Raw genomic sequence first — 23,665 nt, forward strand, 5'->3', positions numbered from 1 at the left:
CCCATCAGTTAATAGTACCTATCAGTGCCCTTCAGTGCCACCCATCCGTACCACTCATCCGTGCCACCCATCAGTGCCACCCATCAGGGCCCATCAGTGGCCATCAGTGCCGCCTTATCTGTGCCCATCAGTGCCGCCCCTTCTGTCCCCATCAGTGCCGCCTTGTCTGTGCCTATCAGCGCCGCCTTAACTATGCCTATCAGTGCCGCTTTAATGGTGCCTATCAATGCCACCTTAAATGTGCCTATCCATGCCCATCAGTGCAGCCTATAAGTGCCCACCAGTGCTGACTAGGGATGAGCCGAACACCCCCCGGTTCGGTTCGCACCAGAACCCGCGAACGGACCGAAAGTTCGCACGAACGTTAGAACCCCATTGACGTCTATGGGACTCGAACGTTCGAAATCAAAAGTGCTCATTTTAAAGGCTAATTTGCATGGTATTGTCCTAAAAAGGGTTTGGGGACCCGGGTCCTACCCCAGGGGACATGTATCAATGCAAAAAAAACTTTTAAAAACGGCCGTTTTTTCGGGAGCAGTGATTTTAATGATGCTTAAAGTAAAAAAAAAAAGTGAAATATTCCTTTAAATATCGTACCTGGGGGGTGTCTATAGTATGCCTGTAAAGTGACGCGTGTTTCCCATGTTTAGAACAGTCCCTGCACCAAATGTCATTTTTAAAGGAAAAAATCTCATTTAAAACTGCTTGCGGGTTTAATGTCATGTCGGGTCATGGCAATATGGATGAAAATCAGTCAGACAAACGGCATGGGTACCCCCCAGTCCATTACCAGGCCCTTTGGGTCTTGTATGGATATTAAGGGGAACCCCGCACCCAAATTAAAATAAGGAAAGGTGTGGGGCCACCAGGCCCTATATACTCTGAACAGCAGTATACAGGCGGTGCAAACAAGACAGGGACTGTAGGTTTGTTGTTAAGTAGAATCTGTTTGTAATTTTGAACATTTTTAACGTGTTTAGCTCCAGCCAAAAAATCTTTTCTAAGCTTTTTGGAAAACATAGGGAAGGGTTATCACCCCTGTGACATTTGTTTTGCTGTCTTTCCTCCTCTTCAGAAGATTTCACCTCACTTTTTTGTCCCAATGAAAAATGTTTTTTGAAAATTTGGGTTTTTTTGTGGAACAAGGATTGGAAAGGTTCTTGGGCAGGTTAAACTCCTTTTGGAGGTCCGTCAGCCGAGCACTGGCATTATATGACCGGCGGAAATGCACACAGACTTTCCTGGCCTGCCTCAGGACATCCTGTAAGCCCGGGTACCTGCCCAAGAACCGCTGCACCACCAAGTTAAGGACGTGAGCCAAACAGGGCACATGGGTCATTTGTCCCTGTCGGAGGGCAGAGAGGAGGTTGGTGCCATTGTCGCAAACCACCATTCCTGCCTTAAGTTGGCGTGGCGTCAACCACCTCTGAACCTGCCCCTGCAGAGCTGACAGAACCTCTGCCCCAGTGTGGCTCCTGTCCCCCAAGCACACCAGCTCAAGCACCGCATGGCATCTTTTGGCCTGCGTACTTGCGTAGCCCCTTGAACGACTACGGAGCACCGCTGGTTCCGAGGAAGAGGCCATGGAGGAAGAAGAAGAGGAGGGGGTGGAGGAGAGAGGTGTGTCACAATCAGCATTTTGGAGGCGTGGTGGCGGAACAACCTCCAACACTACTGCACCTTGTCCTGCATCCTTCCCAGCTGCCAGCAGAGTCACCCAATGCGCCGTGAAACTTAGGTAACGTCCCTGTCCATGCCTGCTGGACCATGAGTCAGCGGTAATATGCACCTTACCGCTGACCGCCCTGTCCAGCGAGGCATGGACATTGCCTTCCACATGCCGGTAGAGAGCCGGAATCGCCTTCCGTGAGAAAAAGTGGCGTTTGGGTACCTGCCACTGAGGAACCGCACATTCCACAAACTCACGGAAGGGGGCAGAGTCTACCAACTGAAAAGGCAGCAGTTGAAGTGCTAGCAATTTTGCCAAGCTAGCATTCAACCGCTGGGCATGTGGATGGCTGGGAGCAAACTTCTTTCGGCGGTGCAGCAGCTGGGGCAGGGAAATTTGCCTGGTACAATCTGACGTCGGTGTACCAAAAGCAGATTGCCCACAAGTACTTGGCTGTGACACACCTAATTCTACACCTTCATTCCTCTCACTGCAGGTCTCAGAGAGGACTGAAGGTCTAGTGGGGTTGGAAATCTCAGCTGATGAGGAGCAAGGAGAGATCCTCTTTGTTCTTTGGTGTGGGTCTTTTAGATACGCTTGCCAACGAACTGCATGGCAGGTCAACATATGTCTGGTCAAGCATGTGGTACCCAAGCGGGAGATGTTTTGGCCACGCGAGATACGCTTGAGACATATGTTGCAAATAGCAGCGGTGCGATCTGATGCACTCGTCTCAAAAAAGGCCCACACCAAAGAACTTTTTGAATAACGCGCAGAGACTGCAGCGCCCTGCACATGTGGAGCTTTGGGGTGTGATGCAGTCAATGTGCTGCCCTTAGGCTGGCCCCTGGAGGGCATCCTGCCTCGTTGGTGATGTGCCGCCGCCTCCTCCTCCTCCTCCTCCTCCTCTCTCCTATCAGGCACCCACGTTGAGTCAGTGACCTCATCATCCCCTCCCTCCTCATCACTGGAGCAAACCTGGCAGTATGCTGCAGCAGGGGGAGCATGACTGCCAGATTGCTGTCCTTCTTGGGCACCCCCTCTGTCCGTGCTCATGTTACTGCCTTCATCGAGCTCAGTATCGTCATCAGAGCCTTCCAAACGCTGGGCATCCTCCTGGAGCATGTACCCAACACTGTGGTCAAACAGTTCGAGGGAATCCTCATGAGGACATGGTGGAGCTAGGGAAGGAGTCACTGATGACATTGAGCTGAGGGAAGAGGCCGCTGCTTTGCCAGACAAAGCACCCTGGGCATGGGTGAGAGAGGATGAGGAGGATGAGGACGGCTTGGTCATCCACTCGACCAAGTCTTCCGCATGTTGCGGCTCAACACGGCCAGCTGCCGAAAAAAAGGCCAAGCGTGTCCCATGGCCACGTGCTGATGAGGATGCACCGTCTCCACGACCAGCACTAGACACAGAGCCTGCTTGCCCTCTCTTATTGGCTTGTGACTGTCTGCCTCTCCTTCTTGGCCTTCCAGACATACTAATGGCCTGTAGCTGCACTAAGCTGGGATAGAACACCTGTAATTTTCTTCAAGTAGCTTTATATACTGTAACCAGACAAGCCTGCCTGTCAGTAGGAAGATAACAGGAACGGATCTAGCTGAACACTGTGAGCAGGACGCACTGTACTAAATGTAAATAGTCTAGCTGCCTGACCGTGGTACTAATAGGATCAAATAGAACACCTGTAATTTTCTTCAGGTAGCTTTATATACTGTAACCAGACAAGCCTGCCTGTCAGTAGGAAGATAACAGGAACGGATCTAGCTGAACACTGTGAGCAGGACGCACTGTACTAAATGTAAATAGTCTAGCTGCCTGACCGTGGTACTAATAGGATCAAATAGAACACCTGTAATTTTCTTCAGGTAGCTTTATATACTGTAACCAGACAAGCCTGCCTGTCAGTAGGAATTTAACAGGAACGGATCTAGCTGAACACTGTGAGCAGGACGCACTGCACTAAATGTAAATAGTCTAGAAGATAACAGGAACGGATCTAGCTGAACACTGTGAGCAGGACGCACTGCACTAAATGTAAATAGTCTAGAAGATAACAGGAACGGATCTAGCTGAACACTGTGAGCAGGACGCACTGCACTAAATGTAAATAGTCTAGAAGATAACAGGAACGGATCTAGCTGAACACTGTGAGCAGGACGCACTGCACTAAATGTAAATAGCAGGAACGGATCTAGCTGAACACTGTGAGCAGGACGCACTGCACTAAATGTAAATAGTCTAGAAGATAACAGGAACGGATCTAGCTGAACACTGTGAGTAGGACGCACTGCACTAAATGTAAATAGTCTAGAAGATAACAGGAACGGATCTAGCTGAACACTGTGAGCAGGACGCACTGCACTAAATGTAAATAGCAGGAACGGATCTAGCTGAACACTGTGAGCAGGACGCACTGCACTAAATGTAAATAGTCTAGAAGATAACAGGAACGGATCTAGCTGAACACTGTGAGCAGGACGCACTGCACTAAATGTAAATAGCAGGAACGGCTCTAGCTGAACACTGTGAGCAGGACGCACTGCACTAAATGTAAATAGCAGGAACGGATCTAGCTGAACACTGTGAGCAGGACGCACTGCACTAAATGTAAATAGTCTAGAAGATAACAGGAACGGATCTAGCTGAACACTGTGAGCAGGACGCACTGCACTAAATGTAAATAGCAGGAACGGATCTAGCTGAACACTGTGAGCAGGACGCACTGCACTAAATGTAAATAGCAGGAACGGATCTAGCTGAACACTGTGAGCAGGACGCACTGCACTAAATGTAAATTGCAGGAACGGATCTAGCTGAACACTGTGAGCAGGACGCACTGCACTAAATGTAAATAGTCTAGAAGATAACAGGAACGGATCTAGCTGAACACTGTGAGCAGGACGCACTGCACTAAATGTAAATAGCAGGAACGGATCTAGCTGAACACTGTGAGCAGGACGCACTGCATTAAATGTAAATAGTCTAGATAGAAGATAACAGGAACGGATCTAGCTAAACTGAATACAGTGTATATATATATATGCAACACCTGGGATGCATATATATACACAATACACTGTAAGTGCAGCTAACTGACTGACTGTTCTGCCTAATCTATCTAACTCAAATCAAATGACACTGTCTCTCTCTCTCTCTATCTCTCAGCACACCGGAACACACACTACACAGGGCCGCCGTGCAGGCGGCCTTATATAGTGTGGGGTGTGTACTAAATCCCCTGAGCCATAATTGGCCAAAGCCACCCTGGCTTTGGCCAATTACAGCTCTCTCTACTGACGGCGCTGTGATTGGCCAAGCATGCGGGTCATAGTGCATGCTTGGCCAATCATCAGCCAGCAATGCACTGCGATGCCGCAGTGAATTATGGGCCGTGACGCGCCACACGAATTTAGCGCGAACGGCCCATAACGTTCGCAATTCGGCGAACGATCGAACAGCCGATGTTCGAGTCGAACATGGGTTCGACTCGAACACGAAGCTCATCCCTAGTGCTGACTCATCAGCGCATATCAATGAAGGAGAAAAATTACCTGTTTGCAAAATTTTATAACAAACTATGAAACATGATTTTTTTTTTTTCAACATTTTCCATCTTTTTTTGTTTGTTTAGCAAAAAATAAAAATCCTAGCTGTGATTAAATACCATCAAAAGAAAGCTCTATTTGTGGGGAAAAAATGATAAAAATTTCATTTGGGTACAATGTTGTATGACCGCACAATTGTCATTTAAAATGCGTCAGCGCTGAAAGCTAAAAATTGGTCTGGGCAGGAGGGGGGTGTAAGTGCCCAGTAAGCAAGTGGTTAAAGACGCTTTGAAGCACCACTTGAGCTACATGGGGTATAATTTTTGAAGTGAAGTCGAAGCAAAGCAAACGCAAGGTGTAAACAGGACTGTAAGCTAATCATTTTTTTTTTTTTGTGAAATGGGCTTTGATTGGCGTTCAGAAGGCTTTAACAAAGCGTTTCCAAAATGTTTTGAAGCAAGTATAAACTAGCCCTATACAGTCCTGTTTACACCTTGCGTTTGCTTTGCTTCGGCTCCACTTTAAAAATTACACCCCATGTCGCTTTAGTGGTGCTTGAAAGCGTCTTCAAAGCCTCCATAGAACTCTATAACAAAGCTCGCTTGAAGCTTGCTTGAAGTACCTGCAGCTTTTGAGAGGCTTTAATTCAGCTTTAGCTTCGCTTTGTTTTGGAGAAATTACAGGTATGAGATATCCACACATACGCAGGGCATCTGCCAAGCTTCAAAAAAGCTTCAAAAGAGCATCAAGGAAGCATCACCGACGCTCCACCAAAGCTTCACCAAAGCTTCATCGAATCGCCACCAAAGCTTCAAAAACACATCATAAAAGCATGTTGAAGCGGTAGGCACTTTAATGTGTGTTGAAGCCAAAGCAAGTGTAAATGAGCCCAAAGTGTACAATCGATCAAACAATTATCTTAAGCGATCATAAAGAAAGGGAAAGAGTATGATACAGCTGTAAATCTGCAAAAAACAAAAGTGGACAATGCAAGATTAGTGAGAGAGGCCATCAAGGGACCTTTCACTATACTAAGCGAGTTACAAGCCTTGGAGGCTTACATTGGAGAGAGCATGCATATGTAAACTCTGTAACTTTGAAACTTTAATGAAAGTTTTTGTGACTGGAGCTCAGCTTTAACCATAAAACAAATAAACTTTCCAAATTTGAGATTTTCTTTTAATTTCACTTTCAATGATAATGAAAGCCAGGAAAAATAGAAAGGGTGAATCTCCCTAATGGTGACACAGACAGCAAAAAAAAGGTAAAATGTTCTAATCCATCTCCACCTTATCCAAAACTAAAAAAAAAAGTTTTTCCTTTAGTTATATTTTAAGTAAATCAACCCCAGGGATTTCCATATTTTCATATTTAGGCTTCTATGTGTAGCACTGACCCCCGAAGGAGCTGCTGTATTTTGTTTGGGCCTGTACTCTACTGTTGTTTCCCCTTTAAATTCTCTCAGTCCCCTTGACACAGCTGTGATGTAATAGTGTGCGATCAAAGCACAACCTTAAAGGCAGATTCACAGTACATATTGTAATATACCTGTGTGTCTTTACCTTGGCCTCCACTTCTTTGATGATGCAAAGGAAAACAACACTCACACAGTTGTTCTAAAATAAGAACTTTGTTTACTGTAATTGCTCTAAAAGTAAAACACTACAATGGTTGTACTGTCAGACCAACATAGTCTGACAGTACACTGACTTCAGTTTACAAAAATATTATACAGATGTAAAGTGTTTGAAATAACTTGTTGTTAATGTGCTAAAGAAAATATGATAAATGACAGAGTGAATTGATCTCACTATGATCACTATCCTATCCTATGCGCGCTTTGTAACTATAACTAAATCAGAAATTAATTTAGTATAGTGCAATACTTAGGGAGCTCCATAGGCGTCGCTAGGGGGTGGCTATTGGGGCTACAGCCCCGAGTCTGGGGCCCATAGCCCCGAGTCTCTTGTCCCGGTCCAGAATGCAGAGGACAGGGGCGGACTGAGCCGTGGTACCGCTGGCTCCGGCTCCAGCTCCACCCCCGCCTCCACCTGACTCTACTCTTGGTCAGTGGTTGCCAGAGCCACCTAGCGGCTAGAAACCAGTGACGTCACGGCCGCAACTTCCTTCCTGCCCACTGTGCCCACACTGTCCAGCAATCAAAGCGGAGGAGGATTGCACTTCCTCCTCCTCCACGCTAGTGCTTGTGGGGCCTGGCCTGCGACTCCTGGACTGGAGCGTCCCGCCGCTGGTCCAGTGGTGGCGTGGAGTGCAGAGCAGCAGGATCAAACAGGGAAGAGACCAGGAGGGAGAGAGAGAGAGAAGACACCGCCACCCTGAGCAGCATCCCCGGCGCCTCCCAGAGCCTGCACTCCTCCAACCTCAATCCTCTCCCAGCTCACTGTGACTGGAACAGGAAGAAGGCTCCAGAAGGCAGGAATTACAATGCGAGCGCCATGCCACAGCGATCCCCGCTCGGCTCTCCTCCTCTCCTCTGGCTGCCTCGCACACCAGCACCACGGCTGAGCTGCTGCTGCAGGACCTGGACACATGAAGTCTGTCTCCTCCTGGTCAGGTAGGTCAGTCAGTGTGTGTATATCAGGTAGGTCAGTGTGTCAGGTAGGTCAGTGTGTGTTGGGTAGGTCAGTGCATGTAAGTCAGTGCATGTCAGGTAGGTCAGTGTGTGTGTCAGGTAGGTCAGTGTATGTCAGGTAGGTCAGTGTGTGGTGTGTCAGGTAGGTCAGTGTATGTATGTCAGGTAGGTCAGTGTGTGTCAGGTAGGTCAGTGTAGGTCAGTGTGTGTCAGGTAGGTCAGTGTGTGTCAGGTTGGTCAGTGTAGGTCAGTGTGGGTCAGGTAGGTCAGTGTATGTCAGGTAGCTCAGTGTGTATCAGGTAGGTCAGTGTATGTATGTCAGGTAGGTCAGTGTATGTCAGGTAGGTCAGTGTGTCTCAGGTAGGTCAGTGTAGGTCAGTGTGGGTCAGGTAGGTCAGTGTGTGTCAGGTAGGTCAATGTAGGTCAGGTAGGTCAGTGTGGGCCAGGTAGGTCAGTGTGGGTCAGGTAGGTCAGTGTATGTCAGGTCGGTCAGTGTGTGTCAGGTAGGTCAGTGTAGGTCAGTGTGGGTCAGGTAGGTCAGTGTGTGTTAGCTAGGTCAGTGTAGGTCAGTGTGGGTCAGGTAGGTCAGTGTGCGTCAGGTAGGTCAGTATAGGTCAGGTAGGTCAGTGTGGGTGAGGTAGGTCAGTGTAGGTCAGTTTAGTGGTCAGCATTGATGGGCACTGGTAAGCAGGCAGCAACCAGCAAGTGAGCTGACCCCTGTAACAATCCTCAATGAGGTACAGGCCCGAAGCCTAATCTTAGCTCAGTCTAATACTCTTGACTTCGCCCAATGTCTTATAAGTTAGTCTGTTTGTGGGATGAATACAGTCAGGTGCATAAATATTGGGACATCGACACAATTCTAATCTTTTTGGCTCTATACACCACCACAATGGATTTGAAATGAAACAAATAAGATGTGCTTTAACCGCAGACTTTCAGCTTTAATTTGAGGGTATTTAAATTCAAATCAGGTGAACAGTGTAGGAATTACAACAGTTTGTATATGTGTCTTCCACTTTGTAAGGGACCAAAAGTAATGGGACAGATTAACAATCATCCATCAAACTTTCACTTTTTAATACTTGGTTGCAAATCCTTTGCAGTCAATTACAGCCTGAAGTCTGGAACGCATAGACATCACCAGACACTGGGTTTCATTCCTGGTGATGCTCTGCCAGGCCTCTACTGCAACTGTCTTCAGTTCCTGCTTGTTCTTGGGGCATTTTCCCTTCAGTTTTGTCTTCAGCAAGTGAAATGCATGCTCAGTCGGATTCAGGTCAGGTGATTGACTTGGCCATTACATAACATTCAACTTCTTTCCCTTACAACACTCTTTGGTTGCTTTTGCAGTATGCTTCGGGTCATCATCCATTTGCACTGTGAAGCGCTGTCCAATGAGTTCTGAAGCATTTTGCTGAATATGAGGAGATAATATTGCCCGAAACACTTCAGAATTCATCCTGCTGCTTTTGTCAGCAGTCACATCATCAATATATACAAGATAACAAGTTTCATTGGCAGCCATACATGCCCCGCCATGACACTACCACCACCATGCTTCACTGATGAGGTGGTATGCTTTGGATCATGAGCAGTTCCTTTCCTTCTCCATACTCTTCTCTTCACATCACTCTGGTACAAGTTGATATTGGCATAAAACAAGTAAAAATTTGCGCTGAACTGAAAAAAGCAAGCGGCCAGCAAAGTTCGTAGATAACAAACAAAAAGTCATATGCATAAAAATTATTGCGGCGCTGAAAAGTTCAGAATGAAATTGAAGAGTGGGAGGAATCCAATCACCAAATATATTGTGCAGATGTAGAAAGAGTCACTCGTCACCACGTGGTAATGTTGTCTGCTTACCAGAAGGTGTTAAGGATTAGGCATAGATGATAAATTCTCAATAGCATCCAGCAAATCCAGCCCACTGGAACCCCTCATCAGACCACAACATCCGTGGGATTTCCTTCACATATAAACATCTCCCAATGGTCACTTCAGAATTAGGCATTCAGGCATGTAGTCATCATATATCCGAGAAAAGAAAATGAAGGACCCATAGTGAAGCCCGTAATGATAGATAAAAAAACTTTTATTGTAGTAACTTACAATTGAAGCTTAAAACAGCATGCATCAATGATAGGAACAAACGGCTGCAGCAATCAGAGTACGGATGTCAGCCTGCCTGACATGTTTCATCGTAACAGATGTCTTCAGAGGCATGATATATACAAGTTGATCTTGGTTTCATCTGTCCATAGGATGTGGTTCCAGAACTGTGAAGGCTTTTTTAGATGTTGTTTGGCAAACTCTAATCTGGCCTTCCTGTTTTTGAGGCTCACTAATGGTTTACATCTTGCAGTGAACCCTCTGTATTCACTCTGGTGAAGTCTTGTCTTGATTGTTGACTTTGATACACATACACCTACCTCCTGGAGGGTATTCTTGATCTGGCCAACTGTTGTGAAGGGTGTGTTCTTCACCATGGAAAGAATTCTTCGGTCATCCACCACAGTTGTTTTCCGTGGTCTTCCGGGTCTTCTGGTGTTGCTGAGCTCACTGGTGCGTTCTTTATTTTTAAGGATGTTCCAAACAGTTGATTTGGCCACACCTAATGTTTTTGCTATCTCTCTGATGGGTTTGTTTTATTTTTTCAGCCTAATGATGACTTGCTTCACTGATAGTGACAGCTCTTTGGATCTCATATTGAGAGTTGATAGCAACAGATTCCAAATGCAAATAGCACATTTGAAAGAAACTCTGGACCTTTTATCTGCTCCTTGTAAATGGGATAATGAGGGAATAATACACACCTGGCCATGGAACAGCTGAGCAGCCAATTGTCCCATTACTTTTGGTCCCTTAAAAAGTGGGAGGCACATATACGAACTGTTGTAATTCCTACACCGTTCACCTGATTTGGATGTAAATACCCTAAAATTAAAGTTAAAAGTCTGAAGTTAAAGCACATTTTGTTAATTTCATTTCAAATCCATTGTGGTGGTGTATAGATCCAAAAAGATTAGAATTGTGTCGATGTCCCAATATTTATGGACCTGACTGTAACTCTTTTGGTCCTCTGTGCTTTTGGCATTACAGGTAAGTTAGTATGTTCCTCAACTCCATCTTTTTCTTGTGACTCAGAATCAGGATCAGCACTTAGATCTCCTAAAGTTATTTCTGGTAGAACAACTTGAGCCTCTTCTGGATCTTCTCTTAATCTACCTTTGGGTATAAATTCAGGAGCCTCCGGTCTAAGAATTCCACCATTCTCTCCCCCTGCTTGGAGTGAAAAGTCCACTTCAGATTCTGATACCTCAGATGGCCACAGCCAGCTCATCTCCATCTCCTCTTCATCTTCTTCAGTAGCAGAAGGTTCAGGCCTAAGTCTGGTCACTGGTCTGTGTACAACAGTGGAGGTGGATGGCAGCTGAGAGGTGGAGGTGGATGAGAAGCAGGAGGTGATTACGGTGCCAAGTCTTTATTGGCCAAGGGCTTCCGTCTGGCCGAATTTCATATACTGGAAGTCCTGGAAGTTTCTTGCACACAATTGAATCAAAGGTAAGCTTGATGGGTATGTATCCATCATAGGGGAAGTTCTGTGTCCCTAAAACCCATATCTCCAGCTCTTCAAGCTTCTTCAAGGGAAGGTGTTTGAGATTTTTCTCATAAAAGTCTTTGTATAACAGAGTTACTTGAGCTCCAGTGTCCAACAGGGCTTTCGCGTATATCCCTTCTATCTGAATTGGGACAATCGGGGAAGGTCCCACTAACTTGGGGGGAAATCTATTTGTTTTAGTACGTTTACCCTGTTGAGTGGCTTGTACTTTCATGCCTTGCTTACATGAAGTCTTTTTCCTCTGCTTCGAATTAGCTGTGGCCGATTTAGCCTGATGGGTGCAATTTAGTTTGGAGTTGAATGTTGTGACAGGTCACCCAGTTGCCTCCTTCACTGGGGCCCTTGGAAGTTTTCCGCCAGCTTTTGTGGTTCTGCTTCAGGTTCTGTTGGACTTGGACATACTCGACGGTAGTGTCCTGCTCCTCCACATTTAAAGCAGACCTTTCTCTTCATTGGTTTCATAGTCTGATTAATGTTATTACTCGTCGGAGTCTTAAGGGTCAAAACTTAATTCTCACATGGCATAACCAGTTTAGCAGTCAGTAGGGTCAACATCGCTAACATTTTCTTCTGCATTTGGAGCAGATTCTCCAGACCAGATTCACATGTTGACAGATGTTGAGTAGATGAAGTCCAAAATGTCTGATCTGCGCTCACCATCAAGACACTGGGTTCCTTAATGCCTTGTAACTAGGGATGAGTCGAACACCCCCCTGTTCGGTTCGCACCAGAACATGTGAACAGGCAAAAAATTAATTCGAACACGCGAGCACCGTTAAAGTCTATGGGACACGAACATGAATAATCAAAAGTGCTAATTTTAAAGGCTTTTATGTAAGTTATTGTCATAAAAAGTGTTTGGGGACCTGGGTCCTGCCCCAGGGGATATGGATCAATGCAAAAAAAAGTTTTAAAAACAGCCGTTTTTTCGGGAGCAGTGATTTTAATAATGATTAAAGTTAAACAATAAAAGTGTAATATTCCTTTAAATTTCGTATATCGTCTATAGTATACCTGTAAAGGGGTGCATGTTTCCCGTGTTTAGAACAGTCTGACAGCAAAACGACATTTCAAAGGAAAAAAAGTCATTTAAAACTACTCGGCTAGAAGAACCAGAAGAAGAAGAAGATGGAGAAGAAACCGAAGGAAAATAGAAGATAGAAGATAGAAGAAAGAAGATAGAAGAAAGAAGAAGCATTTAAATAAAGGAATTGTCAAAAACTGTCTCTGTCATTTTTAACATTTTTGACACTTTTTTTGTGAAATGGTAGGGGTACTTTTGTACCCCCTTACCATTTTACACAGGTGGGAGGGCCAGGATCAGGGGGTCCCCTTGTTAAAGGGGGCTTCCAGATTCCGATAAGTCCCCCACCTGCAGACACCCACAACCACCGGGCAAGGGTCGTGGGGATGAGGCCCTTGTCCCCATCAACATGGGGACAAGGTGTTTTGGGGGGATATCCCAAAGCACCCTCCCAATGTTGAGGGCATGTGGCCTGGTATGGTTCAGGGGGGGCGCTCTCTTGTCCCCCCCTGTTTTCCTGTGGCCTGCCAGGTTGCGCGCTCGGATAAGGGTCTGGTATGGATTTTTGGGGGGACCCCACGCCATTTTTTAAAAAATTTTGGCTCGGGGTTCCCCTTAAAATCCATACCAGACCTGAAGGGCCTGATATGGAATTTAGGGGGACCCCCCACGTCATTTTTTTTTTAAATTTTGGTTCGGGGTTCCCCTGTGGGGAATTCCCATGGCGTTTTTATCAATGAACTTTTATGTGTATTGTCGGACAGGCAATTCATTAATAGCAGCGAGTAGTTTTGAATGACTTTTTTTCCTTTTAAATGTCATTTTGCTGTCAGACTGTTCTAAACAAGGGAAACATGCGCCCCTTTACAGACATACTATAGACACCCCCCAGGTATGAAATTTAAAGGAATATTAGACTTTTATTGTTTCACTTTAAGCATTATTAAAATCACTGCTCCTGAAAAAACGGCCGTTTTTTAAAACTTTTTTTTGCATTGATCCATGTCCGCTGGGGCAGGACCCAGGTCTCCAAACACTTTTTATGACAATAACTTGCATATAAGCCTTTAAAATTAGCACTTTTGATTTCTCCCATAGACTTTTAAAGGGTGTTCCGCGGCTTTCGAATTTGCCGCGACCACCCCAAATTGTTCGCTGTTCGGCGAACTGGCGAACAGCCGATGTTCGAGTCAAACATGAGTTCGACTCGAACTCGAAGCTCATCCCTACTTGTAACACATCTAACTGCTGTCCTTTTGTCCTGGTTATACTGGGAGGTTGACTCTTTCTTTGTTTCTTGTCTCTTTCTACCTCCATTTTCGCTGCCTCATTATAGACATATGCAGGATGAAAAAATTAGTTTAGTTTCCTTTCGTTTCGATTCATTATTTAACTAAATTTGTTTAGTTAAATTTATTGCATTCATTACATTAGTTTTCGGCATTCATTTAGTTTCTTATTCAAATTCGAAAAATTTGCCCATATTCGAAAAAATTCTACCACATTCGAAAAAAACTATCAAATTCGAAAAAATTCTACCGCATTCGAAAAAACTATCAAATTAGAAAAAATTCGACCATATTCGAAAAAATTTGACCGAATTTGAAAAAGTAAACTATATATAACCATTTTGCGAAATCCGAAATTCATATAGAATGAAAGTGAATTCGAATAGAATAGAAAATAATAGAAAAGAATAGCATAGAAAAACAATAGAACAGAATAGAAAAAAAATATAATATATTCTATTCTAATCTTTTCTATTCAAATTCATTCTGTGCCAAATATATATATAAAACATCTTCTAAAATTCGAATTTCATGTAGACTAAAATCAAATTTGAATAGAAAAGATTGGAATATAATAGAAAATAATAGGACAGAATAGCATAGAAATACAATAGAACAGAATAGAATAAAATATAATATATATATTATATTTTATTCTATTCTGTTCTATTGTTTTTCTAGTCTATTCTTTTCTATTATTTTCTATTCTAATCATTTCTATTCAAATTCAAATTTCGTATTGAATAGAAAAGAATAGCATAGAAAAACAATGGAACAGAATAGAAAAAAATATAATATATATGTATATTCTATTCTATATTCTATTATCTTCTATTCTAATCTTTTCTATTCAAATTTGATTTTAGTCTACATGAAATTTGAATTTCGGAAGATGATATATATATATATATATATATATATATATATATATATATATATAAAACATCTTCCGAAATTCAAATTTCATGTAGACTAAAATCAAATTTGAATAGAAAAGATTAGAATAGAATAGAAAATAATAGAACAGAATAGCATAGAAAAACAATAGAACAGAATAGAATAAAATATTATATATATATATATATATATATATATATATATATATATATATATATATATATACTATATTATATTCTATTCTGTTCTATTGTTTTTCTAGTCTATTCTTTTCTATTATTTTCTATCCTAATCTTTTCTATGCAAAACAGAATAGAAAAAAATATTTGATATATATATATATATATATATATATATATATATATATATATATATATATATATATATATATATAATATTTTATTCTATTCTGTTCTATTGTTTTTCTATGCTATATATATATGCTATATATATATAATATTTTTTTTCTGTTTTGAATAGAAAAGATTTTGAATAGAAAAGATTAGAATAGAAAATAATAGAAAAGATTATTATTTTTTTCTATTCTGTTCCATTGTTTTTCTATGCTATTCTGTTCTATTCTATTCTAAACTTTTCTACTCAAATTTGAATTCATTCTATACGAAATTCGAATTTCGGAAGATGGCTTCTGAAATTCGAATTTCGTATAGAATGAATTTGAATAGAAAAGATTAGAATAGAGAATAATAGAATAGACTAGAAAAACAATAGAACAGAATAGAATAAAATAAAAATAGAAAAATATATAAAATATATATATTATTTTTTATTCTATTCTGTTCTATTGTTTTCCTATGCTATTCTTTTCTTTTCTATTCTTTTCTAAACTTTTCTACTCGAATTTAAATTCATTCTTCACGAAATTCGAATTTCGGAAGATGGCTTCTGAAATTCAAATTTTGTATAGAATGAATTCGAATTTGAATAGAAAAGATTAGAATAGAAAATAATAGAAAAGCATAGACTAGAAAAACAATAGAACAGAACAGAATAAAATATAATATATACAGCCAGGTCCATAAATATTGGGACATCGACACAATTCTAGTCTTTTTGGCTCTATACACCACTACAATGTATTTGAAATGAAACGAACAAGATGTACTTTAACTGCAGATTTTCAGCTTTAATTTGAGGGTATTTACATCCAAATCAGGTGAACTATGTAGGAATTACAACAGTTTGTATATATGCCTCCCACTTTTTAAGGGACCAAAAGTAATGGGACAGATTAACAATAATCCATCAAACTTTCACTTTTTAATAATTGGTTGCAAATCCTTTGCAGTCCATTACAGCCAGGCATCTACTGCAACTGTCTTCAGTTCCTGCTTGTTCTTGGGGCATTTTCCCTTCAGTTTTGTCTTCAGCAAGTGAAATCCATGCTCAATCGGATTCAGGTCAGGTGATTGACTTGGCCATTGCATAACATTCCACTTCTTTCCCTTAAAAAAGTTTTTGGTCGCTTTCGCAGTATGCTTCGGGTCATTGTCCATCTGCACTGTGACGCGCCGTCCAATGAGTTCTGAAGCATTTTGCTGAATATGAGCAGATGATATTGCCTGAAACACTTCCGAATTCATCCTGCTGCTTTTGTCAGCAGTCACATCATCAATAAATACAAGAGAACCAGTTCCATTGGCAGCCATACATGCCCACGCCATGACACTACCACCACCATGCTTCACTGATGAGGTGGTATGCTTTGGATCATGAGCAGTTCCTTTCCTTCTCCATACTCTTCTCTTCCCATCACTCTGCTACAAGTTGATCTTGGTCTCATCTGTCCATAAGATGTTGTTCCAGAACTGTGAAGGCTTTTTTAGATGTTGTTTGGCAAACTCTAATCTGACCTTCCTGTTTTTGAGGCTCACCAATGGTTTACATCTTGTGGTGAACCCTCTGTATTCACTCTTCTCTTGTTTGTTGACTTTGACACACATACACCTACCTCCTGGAGAGTGTTCTTGATCTGGCCAACTGTTCTGAAGGGTGTTTTCTTCACCAGGGAAATAATTCTTCGGTCATCCACCACAGTTGTTTTCTGTGGTCTTCCGGGTCTTTTGGTGTTGCTGAGCTCACCGGTGCATTATTTCTTTTTAAATATGTTCCAAACAGTTGATTTGGCCACACCTAATGTTTTTGCTATCTCTCTTAAGGGTTTGTTTTGTTTTTTCAGCCTAATGATGGCTTGCTTCACTGATAGTGACAGCTCTTTGGATCTCATTTTGAGAGTTGACAGCAACAGATTCCAAATGCAAATAGCAAACTTGAAATCAACTTTGGACCTTTTATCTGCTCCTTGTAAATGGGATAGTGAGGGAATAACACACACCTGGCCATGGAACAGCTGAGCAGGCAATTGCCCCATTACTTTTGGTCCCTTAAAAAGTGGGAGGTACGTATACAAACTGTTGTAATTTCTACACCGTTCACCTGATTTGGATGTAAATACCCTCAAACTAAAGTTGAAAGTCTGCAGTTAAAGCACATCTTGTTCATTTCATTTCAAATCCATTGTGGTGGTGTATAGAGCCAAAAAGATTAGAATTGTGTTGATGTCCCAATATTTATCGATCTGACTGTATATATTATATTTTATTCTATTCTGTTCTATTGTTTTTCTAGTCTATTCTTTTCTACTCTATTCTAATCTTTTCTATTCTTTTCAAATTAATTTTATACGAAATTCGAATTTCAGAATAATATGGAATAGACTGAAATAGAACTCTAATGCCCCGTACACACGGTCGGACTTTGTTCGGACATTCCGACAACAAAATCCTAGGATTTTTTCCGACGGATGTTGGCTCAAACTTGATTTGCATACACACGGTCACACAAAGTTGTCGGAAAATCCGATCGTTCTAAACGCGGTGACGTAAAACACGTACGTCTGGACTATAAACGGGGCAGTGGCCAATAGCTTTCATCTCTTTATTTATTCTGAGCATGCGTGGCACTTTACACACGATCGGAAATTTCAGACAACGGATTTTGTTGTCGGAAAATTTTATCTCCTGCTCTCCAACTTTGTGTGTCGGAAAATCCGATGGAAAATGTCCGATGGAGCCCACACATGGTCGGAATTTCCGACAACACGTTCCGATCGGACATTTTCCACCGGAAAATCCGACCGTGTGTACGGGGCATTATAGAAAAGACTAGAACAGAAAAAAAATATTATATATATATATATATATATATATATATATATATATATATATATATATATAAAACCATCTTCCGAAATTGGAATTTGGTACAGCATGAATTCGAATAGAAAAGATTAGAATAGTATATATTATATTTTTTTCTATTCTGTTCTATTGTTTTTCTATGCTAATCTTGTCTATTATTTTCTATTCTAATCTTTTCTATTCGAATTCATTCTGTACCAAATTTCAATTTTGGAACATGGTTTTATATATATTCCAATATATATATTATATTTTTTCTGTTCTATTGTTTTTTCTATTCTAGTCTTTTCAATTAGAATTCAATTTCATTCTATTTCTATATAACCATTTTCCGAAATTCGAATTTCGTATAGAATGAATTTGCATTCAAATAGAAAAGATTAGAATAAAATAGAAAATAATAGAGAATAATAGCATAGAAAAACAATAGACTAGCATAGAAAAAATATAATATAATAATATATATATATATATATATATATATATATATATATATATATATATATATATATATATATCTATACACATCTTACGAAATTCGAATTTCGTATAAAATGAATTTGAATAGAAAACATTAGAACAGTATAGAAAAGAATAGACTAGAAAAACAATAGAACAGAATAGAATAAACTATATATATTATATTATATTCTGTCCTATTCTATTGTTTTTCTGGTCTATTCTTTTCTATTATTTTCTATTCTAATCTTTTCTATTCAAATTCAGATTCATTCTATGCGAAATTCGAACCTCAGAAGCCATGTTCCGAAATTCGAATTTCGTATAGAATGAATTTGAATTTGAACAGAAAAGACTTATAGAATAGAAAATAATAGAAAAGAAAAGCATAGAAAACCAATAGAACAGAATAATAAAAAAATATTATATATATCTCTATATATATAGAGAGATATATATATCTATATATATATATAGATATATATATATCTATATATATATATATATCTATATATATATTCTATTGCTTTATTATTTTATATTCTATGTTAATGTATTTTTTTAGAAAATCGTTTTCTATTTTTTCAAATTCAAATCGAATTTGTTTTCGAATTCGATTCAAATTTGTTTTCGAATTTGATCGTTTTTTTCGGATTCGTTTAAATTAGCTATTTTTGTAATTCGGAAATTCGGATGCATACGAATTTCGGAATAATGAAAAATGTGTCTGAATTTCGATTCGGAACGAAACGAAATGCACATGTCTACTCATTAATCTCCTCAATAAGGACCTCATCTGGTGTAGATAGATCTTCTAGGTGCTGCCTCAACCGAAGCTTTATATAGTCGCTCCTCAGACCTGTAGTCACGGACCTCAGGAACTTCTTCTGGACCAATTCAACACCAACGTGTTCCTCAGAGCCTTCTCCCATCAAGACAGACAACAGACGGTCCTTCAGCTCAATGGCTCTGAGGACAGAGTTCTGAGGAGTCTCCTGACTACTCTGTTATATTTATCAGTTGATGAAACAGTTCAGCGGCATCTTCCTCTTTATAATAACTCTTCAGAATTCTCCTAAGTTGAGTTAAAGTCAATCCATTTTTCATCTCCAGCTTTCCCTTAATGCTTAGGCCTGGACTAATGGCGTTGATCACAGCCTCTACAATCTCAAACTCCAAGTATCCTCTCTGTAAGCCCAGTTCAATTTGGTGCAAAAGTTTTGTATAAGGGAGCTTATCCTTCTGTCCCCTCTCTCCTATCTGACCATCAATTTTGAAGTCTTTCCTGATAGTCACCTTGGGCAGGCGGCTAAGAGGGCGCCTCTTCATTACTGACATCGGTCTAGGTATGACTTGACTGTCCTCCTGGTTCTCTACATGTGACAGTTAGTCCCTTAATTTGTTCTGCAATCATGTTGGAAGTCTCCTGAAACCTCTCCTGTATTTCGTTGTATTGCTGTTTCAGCTCGGTTAACTGTTGTTCTGACTTTGTATTCCTCTCAGGAACTCCGACTATTTTAATAACTGCCCTTTTTTTCATGGGAGGGAACCCTCTGCCACTTTCCCTTGGGGTAGACTGGAAACTGAACCCTTGCTGAGTGAGCTCAGTCTCCCCCTGCTTGGCAGGATGTGTCAAGCAGAGTTCAGTTCTATCCGACAGTCTCACACTGGTACCTTGAAAATTATCAGGGACCCCCTTTCTCCATTCCAGTAAGGCATAAGTGCAGGAGGTCCCATGGTCTGGCCTCACAGCTAACACCCAAGCTTTCCTCTCTGGGGACAGTACCTGCACCACTTCTTTCACCTGTTTCTCCTCCCGTCCTTCCCCAAGGAATTCAATTGCCACGCTCACTTCTGAGCGTGCGCCTTCAGCTTCGCACCACTGTACCACAGTAACGGGGTCCATGCTGACATCAAAAAGGGTGGGTTTGTCTACAAAGTAACAGGATTCCGGACGAGCCCCAACGTGTAGCACTGACCCCCGAAGGAGCTGCTGTATTTTGTTTAGGCCTGTACTCTGCTGTTGTTTCCCCTTTAAATTCTCTCAGTCCCCTTGACACAGCTGTGATGTAATAGTGTGCGATCAAAACACAACCTTAAAGGCAGATTCACAGTACATAATGTAATATACCTGTGTGTCTTTGCTCTAAAAGTAAAACACTACAGTGGTTGTACTGTCAGACCAACATAGTCTGACAGTCAACTGACTTCAGTTTACAAAAATATTATACAGATGTAAAGTGTTTGAAATAACTTGTTGTTAATGTGCTAAAGAAAATATGATAAATGACAGAGTGAATTGATCTCACTATGATCACTATCCTATCCTATGCGCGCTTTGTAACTATAACTAAATCAGAAATTAATTTGATAAAGTATAGTGCAATACTTAGGGAGCTCCCATATTTAATAACACAATAACCTCAATATGGTAGAGAAACACAAAGCCTTGTGTTTTAATAAACAGTCCTTCTTTTCTTCTTTCTTCTGCTAGCAAAGAATAAAGTGAATTTGTAATCCAAGGATTAATAACTCCCGATCAAAGTAAGCTGAAATATATAATCAAAGTTCTGGTGCAGCAGCACTGCAACTATCTCTGATTCCAATGACACAGTACTGAATCCTCAATGAGGTACAGGCCCGAAGCCTAATCTTAGCTCAGTCTAATCCTCTTGACTTTGCTTGTAGGACTATGGGTCCCAGCAACTCTGTATTGTACAGATGAATGTGTAAAAGTGCATCAAGAAGCTTTTGGGCAACAGCCCTCTCACCCAACCAGGACAGTGTTGTCAGAAGATTCCGCTCTGATGTACAGGGTTCTGTCTCCGGCCGGCCGGCACTGCTGCGCTGCTTCGCTCCACACAACGAGACACTCTGACACTGTCAGATGGCTCCGACAGGCTCCTCTGGCTCCTTCCCAGTCCCGCTCCGTCGTCAGCTCAGCTCACTGGTGTGTTGCAATACCGCTGCTCGAATCGCTCTTCTGTGGAGGTAGGCCGCGCTGCGCTGGAGACCTCACACAGATCCTCCCAGGCTGGCCATGCGTGTCCAAGAGACCTAAGATGGCCACGCCCAGCCCTTTTATAATCTTCCCACAATGCAGTTCAGTTCTCCTGATGTTCATGGGAGTTAATGGGCATTGTGGGTAGGTCAAGTTAATGTCCAAATGTAAACAAACAAAACACTTCCCTGTCAACTTCTTAACCGCTTCAGCCCCGGAAGATTTTACCCCCTTCCTGACCAGAGCGTTTTTTGCGATTCGGCACTGCGTCGCTTTAACTGACAATTGCGTGGTTGCGCGTTGTGGCTCTCAAAAAAAATTGACGTCCTTTTTTTCCCACAAATAGAGCTTTCTTTTGGTGGTATTTGATTGCCTCTGCGATTTTTATTTTTTGCGCTATAAACAAAATAAGAGTAACAATTTTGAAAAAAACGCATTATTTTTTACATTTTGCTATAATAAATATCCCCCAAAAATATATAAAAAAACATCTTTTTCCTCAGTTCAGGCCGATCGCATTCTTCTACATATTTTTGGTAAACAAAAATTGCAATAAGCGTTTATTGATTGGTTTGCGCAAAAGTTATAGCGTTTACTAAATAGGGGATAGTTTTATGGCATTTTTACTAATAATTTTTTTTTTTACTAGTAATGGCGGCGATCAGCGATTTTTATTGTGACTGCGAGGTTATGGCGGACATGTCGGACATTTTTGACACATTTTTGGGACCATTGTCATTTATACAGCGATCAGTGCGATTAAAAATGCACTGATTACTGTGTAAATGACACTGGCAGTGAAGGGGTTAACCACTAGGGGGCGGGGAGGGGTTAAGTATGTCCAAGGGGAGTGATTACTAACTGTAGGGGGATGGGCTAGCAGTGTCATTATTCTGATCACAGCTCCCGATGACAGGGAGCTGTGATCAGTGACACTTGTCACTAGGCAGAACGGGGAGATGCTGTTTACATCAGCATCTCCCCGTTCATCCTCTCCGTGAGGTGATCGCGGGTATCCCCGCGGCGATCGAGTCCGCGGGACCCGCGACCCGATTCACGGAGCTGCCGGCGCGCGCGACCCGACCCGACTCACGGAGCTGCCGGCGGCGCACACACAATGGCACGGCGGGGAATTCAAATGGACGTACAGGTACGCCCATTTGCCAAGCCATGCCATTCTGCCGACGTACATCGGCATGCGCCGGTCAGGAACCGGTTAAATGATAAAAAATAAAGATGCAGTCCTTCCATATTTTGGCCACTAGATGGCGAAAGATGCTAAACTATAACATAACATTAGTTTATATAGCAATTGTTACCGCTACATATGCATTACTGTTGAGAGAACTGTTTCAAAAAGGCAGAGACTGCTCAAAATTGGCAATTATATCTTTACATTCCTTAACCACTTGCCGACCGCTGCACGCCGATATACGTCGGCACAATGGCAGCGGTGGGCAAATGGGCGTACCTGTACGTCCCCTTTAAGAGCTGGGGATAGCAGACACGTGCACGCCCACCACGTACAGCGTGACCGTGCCCGCGGTCTCCTGGCGATCGTGTCAGGGAGCCTCAGAACGGGGAAGTGCCTATGTAAACAAGGTATTTCCCCGTTCTGGCTTGTGTCATGACAGAGATCACCACTCCCTGTCATTGGGAGTGGTGATCACTGTCATGTGACTTAAAGCCCATCCCCCCACAGTTAGAATCACTCCCTAGGACACACTTAACCCCTTCATTGCCCCCTAGTGGTTAATCCCTTCACTGCCAGTGTCATTTACACAGTAATCAGTGCATTTTTATAGCACTGATCGCTGTATAAATAATAATGGTCCCAAAATAGTGTTAAAAGTGTCCGACTTGTCTGCCATAATGTCTCAGTCCCGATAAAAATCGCAGATCGCCGCCATTTCCATTAAAAAAAATAGAAATAAAAATGCCATAAAACTATCCCCTATTCTGTAGATGCTATAACTTTTGCGCAAACCAATCAATATACACTTATTGCGATTTTTTTTTACCAAAAATATGTAGAAGAATACATATCGGCCTAAACTGAGGGAAAAATTTTTTTTTTTTATATAGTTTGGGGGATTTTTATTATAGCACAAAGTATAAAATAATGCGTTTTTTTCAAAATTGTTGCTCTTTTTTTGTTTATAGCACAAAATATAAAAAACGTAGAGGTGATCAAATACCACCAAAAGAAAGCTCTATCTGTGGGAAAAAAAGGGCGTCTATTTTGTTTGGGTGCAACGTCGCACGACAGCGCAATTGTCAAGCGACGCAGTGCTGAATTGCAAAAAGTGCTCTGGTCAGTAAGGGGATGAAATCTT

The sequence above is a fragment of the Aquarana catesbeiana genome, linkage group LG04 (genome assembly GCF_042186555.1).
Source record: "Aquarana catesbeiana isolate 2022-GZ linkage group LG04, ASM4218655v1, whole genome shotgun sequence".
Taxonomy (NCBI): domain Eukaryota; kingdom Metazoa; phylum Chordata; class Amphibia; order Anura; family Ranidae; genus Aquarana; species Aquarana catesbeiana.